Source organism: Triticum urartu, chromosome 5A, assembly GCF_056163025.1.
Source record: "Triticum urartu cultivar PI428250 chromosome 5A, HENAU_Tu73, whole genome shotgun sequence".
Classification (NCBI taxonomy): Eukaryota; Viridiplantae; Streptophyta; class Magnoliopsida; order Poales; family Poaceae; genus Triticum; species Triticum urartu.
Genome location: NC_141877.1, coordinates 322,606,588 through 322,624,487, shown reverse-complemented (window position 1 = coordinate 322,624,487; position 17,900 = coordinate 322,606,588).

Sequence of the window (17,900 nt, the reverse complement as noted above, 5' to 3'; positions counted from 1 at the left end):
GTGCTTGAACCGGCTGGAGTCATCGTATTTTGCAGTAGCTGCTCTGCTGCCTTGCCCGCTGGTGGTCGGCACCCCTCGCCGAGCATCCTGCCTCGCCATGAACGCGCCCTGCCTCCTTGTCCACAGTGTGCTCCGTCGCCTACAGCCGAGCACCTCAAGACGAAGCCCTTTTTTCGTTGATGCGAACGGTTATACGAACATGACCCAGATTCGAAACGCAAGACGATGCCTCCGTTGCACCCATGCCGAGCAGGAGTATTTTGGATTCGTCAAGTACGACCACATATCCGGGATGCGTCAAGTACCCCACCGTCAAGACCGAGACCGCCCAGAGACCACGAAGCCGTGAGGTTCCACTACCGTCGCCGTAGATCCGACAAGTTCACGAGTACCTCTACCTCCCACGACGACCTTGTACAACTACTGTCGCAAGAACCGAGACCAGCAAGTTCGAAGACCCAAGTACCATGACGCCAAGTACCCCTTCGGATCGCCAAGGTGGATCACGAACGTTGACGAGGTTCCGATAAGACCGTCGACATGTACGACCTACTCCGTGAATGTGTACCACTACCGCCGCTCGAACATTTACAGAACATGTACCGTCGACCCTCGAAGACCCGTGGACGGCAAGTTCCTTGTTAACCCCGAACACCTACGGAGTGTGAACATCTACGAAGCGAGAATGACTACTTCCACTACCGTCATCGCGAGAATGCCTACTTCCCTCTACGAACGAGAATCGTCCCCTTTGCACGCTCCGAAGGTATAACCCTGAGACGACGTCCGTGAATGAATGCTTGCGATGTTTGAGATGCTCATGTTTGCACTGTGTCCAATTTGTCACTCGTTTCCTTGTCGCCAACTCGTGGGACACCCGGTATCCGGGAGCGCCCCACCATCTTCTGCACGCAACCGCACACTTCTCCTTTGCATCGGTATCTCAATCGAGTTACCAGAACCAGAACGTTGCCATGGCACCGTTTTCGTTACCGTTGCCGTGGCACCCCTTTCCTTTCCACCACGGTGACAAATGCTTCATAATGCTCTTGTCAACTTCTAATAAAAATTGCATAGACTTGTTCATGTCATCCGTATCATGATAACAACAATTAAAATGTTTAATTTGTTGCTTGCATTAATTTGCTAAATGCATATGGGGAGTTACCGGATTTGTTGTTTGTTATATCCGGCCCCATTTAAATTGTTTAGATAGTATAGTTTTGTTATGCTTCACCTCTTGCCATGTTAACCAACTTTTAATATTGTTGACTACCTAACCGAGAGTGAACTAAATAATTGATGTGGTGTTCCGTCAATATGCAACGGAGTTGCATATTGAGCTCCACTTAATTTGTAGGATTGCTTGTGCACTTTGCCATGCCAGGCCTCATTAATTCGGACATGCATCATATTTGGTTGTGCATCATGTCATGCTTATGTGGTGGTTGTTTACTATGTTGTTTGCTTCTTTCCGATGTTGCTTCTTTGGGTTAGTTCCGATAACGTCGCGTTTGTGAGGACCCGTTCGACTACGTCCGTTTGTCTTCTTCATGGACTCGTTTCTTCATCCTTGTGGGATTTCAGGCAAGATGAACATACCCTCGAAATCACTTCTATCTTTGCTTGCTAGATGCTCGCTCTTTTGCTATGCCTATGCCGCGATACCTACCACTTGCTTATCATGCCTCTCATATTGTTGAACCAAGCCTCTAACCCACCTTGTCCTAGCAAACCGTTGTTTGGCTATGTTACCGCTTTGCTCAGCCCCTCTTATAGCGTTGTTAGTTGCAGGTGAAGATTGAAGTTTGTTCCTTGTTGGAACATGGAGATGTTGTTCCCTGTTGGAACATGTTTACTTGTTGGGATATCACAATATATCTTATTTAATTAATTCATCTATATACTTGGTAAAGGGTGGAAGGCTCGGCCTTATGCCTGGTGTTTTGTTCCACTCTTGCCACCCTAGATTCCGTCATATCGGTGTTATGTTCCCGCATTTTGCGTTCCTTACGCAGTTGGGTATAACGGGAACCCCTTGACAGTTCGCCTTGAATAAAACTCCTCCAGCAAGGCCCAACATTGGTTTTACCATTTGCCACCTAGCCTTTTCTTTCCCTTGGGTAGGCCTGCCCAGGGGTCATCTTTATTTAAACCCCCGGGCCAGTGCTCCTCTGAGTGTTGGTCCAACTTGTCAGCCGCCGGTGGCCACCAGGGGCAACTCTGGGCTGGCCTACCGGAAGTTTGGACAATCCGGTGTGCCCTGAGAACGAGATATGTGCAGCTCCTATCGGGATTTGTCGGCACATTCAGGTGGCTTTGTTGGTCTTGTTTTACCATTGTCGAAATGTCTTGTAACCGGGATTCCGAGTTTGATCGGGTCTTCCCGCTAGAAGGAATATCCTTCGTTGACCGTGAGAGCTTGTGATGGGCTAAGTTGGGACTCCCCTGCAGGGATTTGAACTTTCGAAAGCCGTGCCCGCGGTTATGGGCATACGGGAATTTGTTAACGTCCGGTTGTAGAAAACCTGAAGTTGACCTTAATTAAAATACATCAACCGCGTGTGTAACCATGATGGTCTCTTCTCGGCGGAGTCCGGGAAGTGAACACGGTGTTGGAGTTATGCTTGACGTAGGTCGTTCTAGGATCACTTCTTGATCATAGTTTCTCGATCGTGCTTTGCCACCTCTTCTCGCTCTCATTTGTGTATGTTAGCCACCATATATGCTAGTCGCTTGCTACAGCTCCACCTCATACCTTTTACCTTACCCATAAGCTTAAATAGTCTTGGTCGCGAGGGTGCGAGATTGCTGAGTCTCTGTGACTCACAGATACTCCCAAAACCAGCTTGCAGGTGCCGATGAGTCCGTGCAGATGACGCAACCAAGCTCAAGGAGGAGCTCGATGAAGATCTTGTCCTTTGTGTTGTTTCGTTCTAGTTGATCAGGAGTGGAGCCCAGTTGGGGTCGATCGGGGACCTTGTCGCATTTGGGGTTCTTCTTTTATTTTGGTTCCGTAGTCGGACCGTGAGTGTATCTGGTTGATGTAATGCTTTATTCATGTAATTGTGTGAAGTGGCGAGTGTAAGCCAACTATGTATCTATTTTTCCCTTATGTATTACATGGGTTGTGTGAAGATTACCTCACTTGCGACATTGCTTTCAATGCGGTTATGCCTCTAAGTCGTGCTTCAACACGTGGGAGATATAGCCGCATCGAGGGCATTACAAGTTGGTATCAGAGCCATCCCCGACCTTAGGAGCCCCCACTGCTTGATCGAATTAGCGGACGTTGTTGAGTCTAGAAAAATGTTTTGAGTCATTTAGGAATAATATATCAGAGAGTTTAGGAATTCTTTTTACTCCCCAGTCTCTTCATAGCTTTGTTAAGGCATCCTGATGTAGAGTTTTGACTCTTCTCTTCTCAAATTTCACTAAAAAAAATTTAGGATCACGCGGGTATCTTGGAATTGTTCCGATCGATTTGTGATGAGAACATTGTTCTTGGTGCCTCCTGTCATTTAGGGGTTGTGGCAGTGTCCCGGGGAGTTGAGCTCCGAGGTGTTGTCGTCACAATTTTATCGTTGCAGTTCTGGAATACCTGAGATTAGTTTTGCCGACATCGAAAATCTCTTTTATGCAGTTGTTGGTGAGATAACCTCGACGCCACCCAGTACTGGGGCAGGAGTTCGGGAGTATTGCCATAACTCGTATAACGGATGCTTTTCGAAGGTTGAGGTAGACGATTTCCGAAGGTTTCTTGGTTATGTGTTGAAGGATGGATACAGCTGGATGTAGGATTTGCTAGTTTTGGGTGAGATATTATGCTTCCCCTGTATCCCCAACACCTGATTGCATAACCGGGAAATTTCGGGAGTTTATAAGTGGGAATTCTAGTAGCTCTTAGGATATCTTTCCGACAGATGTATGATTTGAAATTGGGGTTCGACGTCTAGTGGTCCGCCTATTCACGGTTGGATTTACAGTGGTCTCGTTGTGTCTTAAAGAGTCCTTGGCTATGCCGACTCGGGGACGCTTCGTATGTCATGTGCACTGCCTTGTACATGATGGTGTTATACGATCGAGCCCGTGTAGGCCCCACCACGAAAACTTCGGACGAAATCTCTATCATATGTTTGTTCCGGCTTATTCTGCAAGCCAATCCTTTGGTTTTGTTTTGAGTTGTGGTATTCGAGTTGCTTCAAAGTCAAATGTTGATTCCATACCTTTCCCAAGTGGTGTTCTCATACTCCGATGTGAATACAAATCCTTCATGTTCATCAAGATTGTTTTTGTCAATCCTTTTTAACCGGTGTGCTTCTCTTCAAGTGGGTCCGATCATTTCAACATCCGCAAGATCAAGTATCAGTTTCTTTTGAACGGTGTTTGTTTCATCCGTCTCCAAGTTGCCTTTGTTTTTCCCACCCTCCCAACCCTTTTTCTTCAAGGACTCATATTCCTTAATAAAATATCCTTTTATTCATGTGAAGTCTCTCCATTTTTTTCCTTCAATGTTCTTATCCGGTGATTCTCATGAAGAGAGTAACGGAGCCTCAAGTTCATCATTATTTGCTCTTTTTCTTCTCCGGTGGATTCAATTCAAGCTTTTGGTGTTGGTCATATCCTTTAACTCATTTCAAATGTTTTCCATGCCGGTGCACCTTATTATCATTCCACTTCTCGATATTCAATTGTTCTGGAGTGCTGAAGATATCTCGAGGTTGTTATCTCATTCAAGCCATTTAATTCAACTGGTGGAATCTCTCTTTTCAAGCAATCATTTCAACGGTGTTTCTTTTGAGTGGGCCCTAACCCACAGGTCTTTTCCCAGGATCTTACCTGACTCTTCTTATTTTTCCCGGAGCTATCCTAAATTCTTTTGATGTATGACGTAAGTATGATTTGTCATCAGTCATATGTATTTCTCTAAGATCTCTCAAATTCTTTTCATCGTTGGTTCAACCTTTCCAATTTTAATTCCGGAGTGCCTCAACAATTCTCAGTGGTGGTTCTCGTCATCATTCTCAACATTTGAAGACCGAAGAAGAGTTTTCCTCCATATCTTATCCGTTCTCTCAAGGATCCATGGCTCTAGCTCTGTGTCATCCTCTCATTATTGTTTTCGATTATGAGATATTCTTTTCACCCATCCGGAGCAATCCAGGACTCTTTTCAGTTTGATTCTCCGAAGACTATCATTATGGGATTATTCATTCCAGCTTTCAGCTATTGTTCTCCAAATCTTACCGGTGCATCATTCAAATTTCTCTAATCAGCCCAGGATCTCTTCGTTCTCTTCTATCTAAATTTTCCCAAGTATCTTTGTTCGTTTTCAAGTTCTTACCGGTGATTCATCTCTTTTCTTTGTTCATTCTCAATTCTTACGGTGGTTCGTTCAAGATTTCTCTTCCTCCTTATCATATTTATTTATTCGTTGTTTCAATCCTTCCGGTGGACCGTCGAAGACCTTTCCAAGTTTGCGCAATATCTATCTTAATCCTTTTCTACGAGAATAAGTAATATGCCAAATCCGTTGATTGCCATCAATTTAATTGGTGAAGGATAAGCATAACATAATTCTTATTCTTGTTCATTCAAGTGATTAATTCCTTATTCCGGAGGCCCTTCAAATTCTTGATCTCATTTGTTCATCTTTTTTCCGGAGTTCCAACCTCTTTCAATTATATTATCACGGAGATCTCTATCTAAATCATTGCGAGGCTTCAATCTCATTCTTTTCATCAGTCAATTATTTTGGATCATTCTTTTATTACCGGAGTTCTTCATGAAGATTCTACATGATGGATCCATCAAGGATTTAATTCCTTCTCGAAGTTTTCATCGAGATTCATTTCTAGGGAGCTCAAGCATTATTCATCTTGCTATCCGGAGTGCAATTCTTTCTTCCGTATCTTTGGAGGTGGTATTATGTCATTTTTGATAATTTGAGTTCATGTTTCATGATTCACATGTTTTCAAGAGTGAGGTATTTAAATCCATCAATCTCGTCATTGGAGTTATCTCGGTTTAGATTTCACCGAAAGCCTTCCATTGGTAATGTTGCTATTTATGGTGTTTATAAATGACCCATGTTTTTCATTTATCCTTCCGGTGAAATAGTTTCTCGTCTCCTTGCTGATATCAATCCAATCTATTGGATCCGTTAGTGGCAAAAATTTCACCTAATAGTTTTGAGATTTTTTTCCATAAGCCCACTACAAACTTATTTGTTTTGTTGTTGGTCTTTCCCAACAACTACGTTTTAACCTTCTTGGAAGGGTGCCTTCCAAGATCATTTGTGGCAGAAGTTGTCATTTTCTTCTCAATTCCTTCTTTTTCATTTATCTATCGTCTATTTCTTTCTTCCGGAGGCATTGTGATGTTGCTCTCTTCAACCCATCTTCTTGTTTCGTCAGGATCATGTTCTTTCCTTTGCTTATCCATTCGACCGGAGTGTTGTGTTTTCATGCCAGTTCTCTCATCTTATCAAGTTTTACATCCTTTCTCAACCGGAGTGCTGTCTAAAATCGTTCTTACCCCCTTGTGCCATTCTTTCAATAGTTCCGGAGGCAGGGTGTTGTTGATTTCACCAAGTATCTTCTCCTCTTATCAAGTTCTTATTCAATTCCTTTTCTTTTCAGTCGGAGTGCTGTCCAAATTATATCATTATTAATCCTTTTCTATCTTGTTTTAACCGGAGTGGTTTCAATATTTATCTTGCCCTTCAACCTCAAGGTTTTTACGCAATGTTCTTTGTTCCTCTTTTCTAAAGGAGTGTTTTCGACCGTGTTCACCTTCGTTGTATTCTGTCTCGAATTTGTTCAACCTCGCAAGGTTCTTTGGTTTCACTTTTTCATCAAAGAAGCAACTTAGTTTTACCTCTTCTCTTTCTCTTCCGTTTTTTCCCTCCGGTGCCATTCTAGATCTCGGGACGAGATCCTCTCGTAGTGGTGGAGTGTTGTAACGCCCCAAGACCGGAGCTTCAGATGCCTTCCAAGGTTTCCGGGTTTCGTCGTGTGATTTGTTTGGTCCGTTGCATTTCATCTTTGCATCATTGCATATTTTGCGTTGCATCATGTCATCATGCCATCATCTCATAAATCTTTTGCAACTCAAATAAATAAACCGTATGGATTTTCAGTCCATTTAAACCGAGGAATGCACATGGTGATTTTCTCTTTATAACATATATCCTCCCAATATTATTAGGGAGCTATAATTAATATTCTAACACACTTGCAAAATAATTCCATGTATTTTATACTTCAAGTTTGGTCCCCAAAACTTTGCCCATAATTTCTTTCATCGCTTTCCCGTTCTCCACAAAAATTCCGAACATTTTGGACTCTCCAAAAATGTTTTCCTAATTCAAACTTATTTGAATCACATTCAAATGTGTTCGATTGCAATCCTTCCAAACGGTGCCAAATGTATTTTTCTTGGATCAAGCTCCTTTTTATGAGTCTAAGAAAATTGGCGCCCTGCTCAAATTCTTCTCCTATGTCTCTCTGCTTTTCTTGTTTCTCGGTTTATTTGTTTTTCAGGAAATAAAGGAGAAATAAGAAGAGGGAGAGAGAGCCCAGCCAGCAGGCCTCCTGATCTTTTCCCTCTCCCCACCTAAGTGGCCTAAGGCCCAGCCGCCGGCCTCTAAGGCCCATCTGCACCGAAGGTCAACCTGGCCCATCTCCCTCGCTAACCCTAACGTCGACCGAACCCCCACTTCCCCTCGTTCTCTCGTTCCCTCCCGCAGCGCCGCACCGGATCCCCATCTCCCTCGCAGTCTCTCTCTCTCCCACATCTCGCTCTCTTCCTCGCAACGTCCCGCGCCTCCTCCTCACCAAGCCCCCCCGTCGCCCAGGCGCCCGACAAGAGGAGCTCCTCAAGCACCTGCGCCCGTAGATGTCGCCCGTCGCCGGCGCCCCAAGTCCGCGTCGCCGAGTCCCTCGTCCAGCCGAATCTCACCGCGTCCTGCTCCTTCATGCCCGAGCATCCCCTCGACTTCATCTACCTCTGCGCCCGCAAGTCCCCACCGTTCCCCATCGACCTCGCTGGAGCACAGGACCTCCTCTGCCGCCACCCGAGCTCGCGCCCGACCTCCCGGGTCTGGTGCTCGCCCGTCGCCGAAGTGCTCGTCCCCAAGTCCCTCGTCGCGCACATCTCCTCTGCGTCCTCGGTAACGAGCAGGAGACCGCTCGTGCCGCGCCGGCCCTCCTCTGTTTCGCCGTGGGTGCCTGAACCGGCTGGAGTCGCCGTCTCCTGCAGCAGCTGCTCTGCTGCCTTGCCCGCTAGTGGTCGGCACCCCTCGCCGAGCATCCTGCCTCACCATGAACTCGCCCTGCCTCCTTGTCCATAGTGTGCTCCGTCGCCCACGGCCGAGCACCTCAAGACGAAGCCCTTTTTTTCGTTGATGCGAACGGTTATACGAACATGACCCAGATTCAAAACGCAAGACGATGCCTCCGTTGCACCCATGCCGAGCAGGAGTATTTTGGATTCGTCAAGTATGACCACATATCCGGGATGCGTCAAGTACCCCACCGTCAAGACCGAGACCGCCCAGAGACCACGAAGCCGTGAGGTTCCACTACCGTCGCCGTAGATCCGACAAGTTCACGAGTACCTCTACCTCCCACGACGACCTTGTACAACTACCGTCGCAAGAACCGAGACCGGCAAGTTCGAAGACCCAAGTACCATGACGCCAAGTACCCCTTCGGATCGCCAAGGTGGATCACGAACGTTGACGAGGTTCCGATAAGACCGTCGACGTGTACGACCTACTCCATGAATGTGTACCACTACCGCCGCTCGAACATTTACAGAACATGTACCGTCGACCCTCGAAGACCCGTGGACGGCAAGTTCCTTGTTAACCCCGAACACCTACGGAGTGTGAACATCTACGAAGCGAGAATGACTACTTCCACTACCGTCATCGCGAGAATGCCTACTTCCCTCTACGAACGAGAATCGTCCCCTTTGCACGCTCCGAAGGTATAACCCTGAGACGACGTCCGTGAATGAATGCTTGCGATGTTTGAGATGCTCATGTTTGCACTGTGTCCAATTTGTCACTCGTTTCCTTGTCGCCAACTCGTGGGACACCCGGTATCCGGGAGCGCCCCACCATCTTCTGCACGCAACCGCACACTTCTCCTTTGCATCGGTATCTCAATCGAGTTACCAGAACCAGAACGTTGCCATGGCACCGTTTTCGTTACCGTTGCCGTGGCACCCCTTTCCTTTCCACCACGGTGACAAATGCTTCATAATGCTCTTGTCAACTTTTAATAAAAATTGCATAGACTTGTTCATGTCATCCGTATCATGATAACAACAATTAAAATGTTTAATTTGTTGCTTGCATTAATTTGCTAAATGCATATGGGGAGTTACCGGATTTGTTGTTTGTTATATCCGGCCCCATTTAAATTGTTTAGATAGTATAGTTTTGTTATGCTTCACCTCTTGCCATGTTAACCAACTTTTAATATTGTTGACTACCTAACCGAGAGTGAACTAAATAATTGATGTGGTGTTCCGTCAATATGCAACGGAGTTGCATATTGAGCTCCACTTAATTTGTAGGATTGCTTGTGCACTTTGCCATGCCAGGCCTCATTAATTCGGACATGCATCATATTTGGTTGTGCATCATGTCATGCTTATGTGGTGGTTGTTTACTATGTTGTTTGCTTCTTTCCGATGTTGCTTCTTTGGGTTAGTTCCGATAACGTCGCGTTTGTGAGGACCCGTTCGACTACGTCCGTTTGTCTTCTTCATGGACTCGTTTCTTCATCCTTGTGGGATTTCACGCAAGATGAACATACCCTCGAAATCACTTCTATCTTTGCTTGCTAGATGCTCGCTCTTTTGCTATGCCTATGCCGCGATACCTACCACTTGCTTATCATGCCTCTCATATTGTTGAACCAAGCCTCTAACCCACCTTGTCCTAGCAAACCGTTGTTTGGCCATGTTACCGCTTTGCTCAGCCCCTCTTATAGCGTTGTTAGTTGCAGGTGAAGATTGAAGTTTGTTCCTTGTTGGAACATGGAGATGTTGTTCCCTGTTGGAACATGTTTACTTGTTGGGATATCACAATATATCTTATTTAATTAATTCATCTATATACTTGGTAAAGGGTGGAAGGCTCGGCCTTATGCCTGGTGTTTTGTTCCACTCTTGCCGCCCTAGATTCCGTCATATCGGTGTTATGTTCCCGGATTTTGCGTTCCTTACGCGGTTGGGTATAACGGGAACCCCTTGACAGTTCGCCTTGAATAAAACTCCTCCAGCAAGGCCCAACATTGGTTTTACCATTTGCCACCTAGCCTTTTCTTTCCCTTGGGTAGGCCTGCCCAAGGGTCATCTTTATTTAAACCCCCGGGCCAGTGCTCCTCTGAGTGTTGGTCCAACTTGTCAGCCGCCGGTGGCCACCAGGGGCAACTCTGGGCTGGCCTACCGCAAGTTTGGACAATCCGGTGTGCCCTGAGAACGAGATATGTGTAGCTCCTATCGGGATTTGTCGGCACATTCAGGTGGCTTTGTTGGTCTTGTTTTACCATTGTCGAAATGTCTTGTAACCGGGATTCCGAGTTTGATCGGGTCTTCCCGCTAGAAGGAATATCCTTCGTTGACCGTGAGAGCTTGTGATGGGCTAAGTTGGGACTCCCCTGCAGGGATTTGAACTTTCGAAAGCCGTGCCCGCGGTTATGGGCATATGGGAATTTTTTAACGTCCGGTTGTAGAAAACCTGAAGTTGACCTTAATTAAAATACATCAACCGCGTGTGTAACCATGATGGTCTTTTCTCGGCGGAGTCCGGGAAGTGAACACGGTGTTGGAGTACCTCTACCTCCCACGACGACCTTGTACAACTACCGTCGCAAGAACCGAGACCGGCAAGTCCGAAGACCCAAGTACCATGACGCCAAGTACCCCTTCGGATCGCCAAGGTGGATCACGAACATTGACGAGGTTCCGATAAGACCGTCGACGTGTACGACCTACTCCGTGAATGTGTACCACTACCGCCGCTCGAACGTTTACAGAACATGTACCGTCGACCCTCGAAGACCCGTGGACGACAAGTTCCTTGTTGACCCCGAACACCTACGGAGTGTGAACATCTACGAAGCGAGAACGACTACTTCCACTACCGTCGTCACGAGAACGCCTACTTCCCTCTAAGAACGAGAATCATCCCCTTTGCACGCTCCGAAGGTATAACCCTGAGACGACGTCCGTGAACGACTGCTTTCGATGTTTGAGATGCTCATGTTTGCACTGTGTCCAATTTGTCACTCGTTTCCTTGTCGCCAACTTGTGGGACACCCGGTATCCGGGAGCGCCCCACCATCTTCTGCACGCAACCGCACACTTCTCCTTTGCATCGGTATCTCAATCGAGTTACCGGAACCAGAACGTTGCCGTGGCACCATTTTCGTTACCGTTGCCGTGGCACCCCTTTCCTTTCCACCATGGTGACAAATGCTTCATAATGCTCTTGTAAACTTTTAATAAAAATTGCATAAACTTGTTCATGTAATCCGCATCATGATAACAACAATTAAAATGTTTAATTTGTTGTTTGCATTAATTTGCTAAATGCATATGGGGAGTTACAGGATTTGTTGTTTGTTATATCCGGCCCCATTTAAATTGTTTAGATAGTATAGTTTTGTTATGCTTCACCTCTTTACATGTTAACCAACTTCTAATATTGTTGAGTACCTAACCGAGAGTGAACTAAATAATTGATGTGGTGTTCCGTCAATATGCAACGGAGTTGCATATTGAGCTCCACTTAATTTGTAGGATTGCTTGTGCACTTTGCCATGCCAGGCCTCATTAATCCGGACATGCATCATATTTGGTTGTGCATCATGTCATGCTTATGTGGTGGTTGTTTACTATGTTGTTTGCTTCTTTCCGGTGTTGCTTCTTCGGGTTAGTTCCGATAACGTCGCGTTTGTGAGGACCCGTTCGACTACGTCCGTTTGTCTTCTTCATGGACTTGTTTCTTCTTCCTTGCGGGATTTCAGGCAAGATGAACATACCCTCGAAATCACTTCTATCTTTGCTTGTTAGATGCTCGCTCTTTTGCTATGCCTATGCTGCGATACCTACCACTTTCTTATCATGCCACCCATATTGTTGAACCAAGCCTCTAACCCACCTTGTCCTAGCAAACCGTTGTTTGGCTATGTTACCGCTTTGCTCAGCCCCTCTTATAGCGATGTTAGTTGCAGGTGAATATTGAAGTTTGTTCCTTGTTGGAACATGGAGATGTTGTTCCTTGTTGGAACATGTTTACTTATTGGGATATCACAATATATCTTATTTAATTAATGCATCTATATACTTGGTAAAGGATGGAAGGCTCGGCCTTATGCCTGGTGTTTTGTTCCACTCTTGCCGCCCTAGCTTCTGTCATATCGGTGTTATGTTCCCGGATTTTGCGTTCCTTACGCGGTTGGGTATAATGGGAACCCCTTGACAGTTCGCCTTGAATAAAACTCCTCCAGCAAGGCCCAACATTGGTTTTACCATTTGGCACTTAGACTTTTCTTTCCCTTGGGTAGGCCTGCCCAAGGGTCATCTTTATTTAAACCCCCGGGCCAGTGCTCCTCTGAGTGTTGGTCCAACTTGTCAGCCGCCGGTGGCCACCAGGGGCAACTCTGGGCTGGCCTACCGGAAGTTTGGACAATCCGGTGTGCCCTGAGAACGAGATATGTGCAGCTCCTATCGGGATTTGTCGGCACATTCGGGTGGCTTTGCTGGTCTTGTTTTACCATTGTCGAAATGTCTTGTAACCGGGATTCCGAGTTTGATCGGGTCTTCCCGCTAGAAGGAATATCCTTCGTTGACCGTGAGAGCTTGTGATGGGCTAAGTTGGGACTCCCCTGCAGGGATTTGAACTTTCGAAAGCCGTGCCCACGGTTATGGGCAGATGGGAATTTGTTAACGTCCGGTTGTAGAAAACCTGAAGTTGACCTTAATTAAAATACATCAACCGCGTGTGTAACCGTGATGGTATCTTCTCGGCGGAGTCCGGGAAGTGAACACGGTGTTGGAGTTATGCTTGACGTAGGTTGTTCTAGGATCACTTCATGATCATAGTTTCTCAATCGTGCTTTGCCTCCTCTTCTTGCTCTCATTTGCGTATGTTAGCCACCATATATGCTAGTCGCTTGCTGCAGCTCCACCTCATACCTTTTACCTTACCCATAAGCTTAAATAGTCTTGATCGCGAGGGTGCGAGATTGCTGAGTCTCCGTGACTCACAGATACTCCCAAAACCAGCTTGCAGGTGCTGATGAGTCCGTGCAGATGACGCAACCAAGCTCAAGGAGGAGCTCGATGAAGATCTTGTCCTTTGTGTTGTTTCGTTCTAGTTGATCAGTAGTGGAGCCCAGTTGGGGTCGATCGGGGACCTTGTCGCATTTGGGGTTCTTCTTTTATTTTGGTTCCATAGTCGGACCGTGAGTGTATCTGGTTGATGTAATGCTTTATTCATGTACTTGTGTGAAGTGGCGAGTGTAAGCCAACTATGTATCTATTTTCCCCTTATGTATTACATGGGTTGTGTGAAGATTGCCTCACTTGCGACATTGCTTTCAATGCGGTTATGCCTCTAAGTCGTGCTTCGACACGTGGGAGATATAGCCGCATCGAGGGCGTTACACAAAGATCCATGCCATTTATTTAGTTGAGTTAAGAAAAGAAATAACATGATGGCATGATGACATGATGCAATGCACATGATGCAATGATGAATGCAAAGAACCAAACAAATCACGCGACGAAACCCGGAAACCACGGAAGGCATCTGAAGCTCCGGTCTTGGGGCGTTACAACACTCCACCACTACGAGAGGATCTTGTCCCGAGATCTAGAATGGCACCGGAGGGAAAATGGAAGAGAACGAGAAGAGGTAAAACTAAGTTGCTTCTTTGACAAACGAGTGAGACCAAAGAACCTTGAAAAGGTTAAGCCATTTCGAGAAAAGAATACACGGAGATGAACGAAGTTGAAAACACTCCGTTAGAAAAGAGGAACAAGGAAGAACAACTTCGGGAAGCACTCCGGTAGGGAAGATTAATAAGGAAGAACAAATTCGGACAGCACTCCGGTTGAAAAGAGATGCAAGGCTTGATAAGGCGAAAAGAACTTGAGCAAAGGGGCACAATACTCCGGTTAAAACAAGATAGGGAAGGAATAAGAATGATATAATTTGGACAGCACTCCGCCTGTAAATGGAAGGAATTAAACTTGACAAGATGAGAGGATACTTGAAAAGAGGACACGACACTCCGGTTAAAAGGATAAGCGCGAAAAGAACATGATATTTGAGAAAACGAGATGATGGGTGAATATAGCAACAATACAAGAAGAAATGAAAGAATGCAAAGAAAAGAATGGAGAAGAAAAACAACATGTTCTACCTCAAACGAATTTGAGAGAGCATCCTTAAAAAAGAAGGATTGAACGGAGTTGTTGGGAAATCAACAACGAAATGAATAAGCTTGAGATGGTCTTATGGAGTACATCTCAAATTATGAGGTGACAACCTGCCACTCACGGGAAAAAGAATTGAATTGATAAGAAAAAGGAGACGAGAAGCTATCTCACCGGGAGGATAAATGAAGAACTTGGATCATTGATAAACACCATAAGAGCGACAATCCTTAAAGGAAAGCTTTAGGTGAAATATAACCCAAGATAATTCCAATGAAGAGATTGATGGATTTAAAATACCTCATTCTTAACAACCTTGAATCATGAAACATGAACTCAAATTATCAAGAATAACATAATACCACCTCCAATGATACGGACGAAAGAATTGCACTCCGGATTGCAAGATGGAGAAATACTTGAGCTCCTCTGAAAAGAATCTCAATGAACACTTAGAGAATGAATTAAATCCTTGATGAACCCTCATGTAGAACCTCCGTGCGAAATCCGGTAACAAAAGGATAACGAGAAGAAAGGGAAGTTGAAAACACAAGGTGAAACCTTGTAATGCTTTAGATGGGTCTTCGCGATGATATAATGCGGAAAAAACTTGAAACTCCAGAAAAGAAAGGTGAAACAAATGAAAATGAGAATTTGATGAGCCTCCGGAATAAGGAATTAATCACTTGGATGAAACAAAAATAAGAATTATGTTATGCTTATCCTTCACCAATTAAATTGATGACAATGAACAGATTTGGCATATTGCTTATTCTCGTAGAAAGGATTAAGATAGATATAGCGCAAACTTAAGAAGGTCTTCGACGAACCACCGGTAGAATTAGGAAACAACGAATGAATTGATATGATAAGAAAGAAGAAGAAAAATCTTGAGCGAAGCACCGTAAGCATTGCCAAAGAACGAAGTAAAGGGATAAATCACCGGAAAGGAATTAGAGAATGAATGAAAATACTTGAGGAAAATTAGATCCACGAGAACAAAAGATCACGAGCTGATTAGAGAATATTTGGATGATGCACCCGTAAGATTTGGAGAATGATAGCTGAAAGCTGAGAATGACTAATATTTGAAAAGATGGCCTTCGGAGGAAATAAATGGAAAAACAACTCATGAAATGCTCCGGGTGGGTGAAAAGAATTCTGACAATCGAAAACGATTATGAGAGGATGGTCTCGAACTAGAGCCACGAATCTCTGAGAGAACGGATAAGATATGGATGTAAAACTCTTCTTCGGTCTTCAAATTCTGAGAATTACGACGGGACACACCACGAAGAATTTTTGAAGCAATCCGTAATGAAGAAGAATGGAAAAGTTGAACCAACTATGAAAAGAATTCGCCAGAGCTTGGAGAAAAACATTTGACTGATGATAATTCATACTTACGTCACACTTTAGAAGATTTGAGAAAAACTCTGCGAGAATAAGAAGAGTCAGGTAAGATCCTGGGAAAAGACCTGTGGGTTAGGGCCCACTCAAAAGAAAACACCGTTGAAATGACTTAAAAGCAAGGTAGCACCGGTTGAATTAAATGGCTTGAAATTGAGATAACAACCTCGAGATATCTTCAGCAATCCGGAACCAAAAGAATAGCGAGAGGTGAAAGATTATTTGGAGCACCGGCATGAGAAAAACATTTGAAACGAGGAAAAGAATATGATCAACAAAGCTTGACTTGAATCCACCGGAGAAGAAAAATAATGACGAAAGATGAACTTGAAGCTTCGAAACTTGAAAGAAAAGGATGAAGAGACTTCACATGAATAAAATGGATAGTTGATTTAGAATTTTGATTCCTTGAAGCAAAAGGGTGGGAGGGCGGGTAAAACAAAGACAACTTGGGACGGATGAAACGAACGCCGTTGAGAAGACTTGAGTTGATCTTGCGGATGTTGAAATGATCGGATCCACTTGAAGAGAAACACACCGATTGAAAAGGATTGACATGACAAACTCGATGATCGAGAAGGATTAGTATTCGCATTGGAGTATGAGAACACCACTTAGGAAAGGTATGGAATCAACATTTGACATTAAAGCAACTCGAATACCACAACTGAAAACAAAAACAAAGGATTGGCTTGCAGAATAAGCCGGAACAAACATATGATAGAAATTTCGTTCGAAGTTTTCGTGGTGGGGCCTACACGGGCTCGATCGTACAGCACCATCATGTACAAGGCAGTGCACATGACATACGAAGTGTCCCCGAGTCGGCATAGCCAAGGACTCTTTAAGACACAACGAGACCACTGTAAAACCAACCGTGGATAGGCGGACCACTAGACGTCGAACCCCAATTTCATATCATACATTTGTCGGATAGATATCCTAAGAGGTACTTGAATTCCCATTTATAAACTCCCTAAACTTTCCGGTTATGCAATCAGGTGTTGGGGATACAGGGGAAGCAAAATATCTCACCCAAAACTAGCAAATCCTACATCCAGCTGTATCCATCCTTCAACACATAACCAAGAAACCTTCGGAAATCATCTACCTCAACCTTCAAAAAGCATCCGTTATACGAGTTATGCCAATACTCCCGAACTCCCGCCCCAGTACTGGGTGGCGTCGAGGTTATCTCACCAACAACTGCATAAAAGAGATTTTTGATGTCGGCGAAACTAATCTCAGGTATTCCAGAACTGCAACGATAAAATTGTGACGACAACACCTCGGAGCTCAACTCCCCGGGACACTGCCACAACCCCTAAATGACAGGAGGCACCAAGAACAATGTTCTCGTCACAAAACCATCGGAACGATTCCAAGATACCCGCGTGATCCTAAATTTTTTTAGTGAAATTTGAGAAGAGAAGAGTCAAAACTCTACGTCAGGATGCCTTACCAGAGCGATGAAGGGACTGGGGAGTAAAAAGAATTCCTAAACTCTCTGATATATAATTCCTAAATGACTCAAAACATTTTTCTAGACTCAACTCGTCTGCTAATTCGATCAAGTAGTGGGGGCTCCTAAGGTCGGGGAAGGCTCTGATTACCAACTTGTCACGCCCTCGATGCGGCTATATCTCCCACGTGTCGAAGCATGACTTAGAGGCATAACCGCATTGAAAGCAATGTCGCAAGTGAGGTAATCTTTGCAAACAACCCATGTAATACAATAGGGGAAAAGATACATAGTTGGCTTACAATCGCCACTTCACACAATTACATGAATAAAGCATTACATCATCCAAATACAATCAAGGTCCAACTATGGAACCAAAATAAAAGAAGAACCCCAAATGCGACAAGGTCCCCCGATCGACCCCAACTCGGCTCCACTACTGATCAACTAGAAACGAAACAAGACAAAGGACAAGATCTTCATCGAGCTCCTCCTTGAGCTTGTTTGCGTCACCTGCTTAGAAACATCGGCACCTGCAAACTGGTTTTGGAAGTGTCCAAAAATG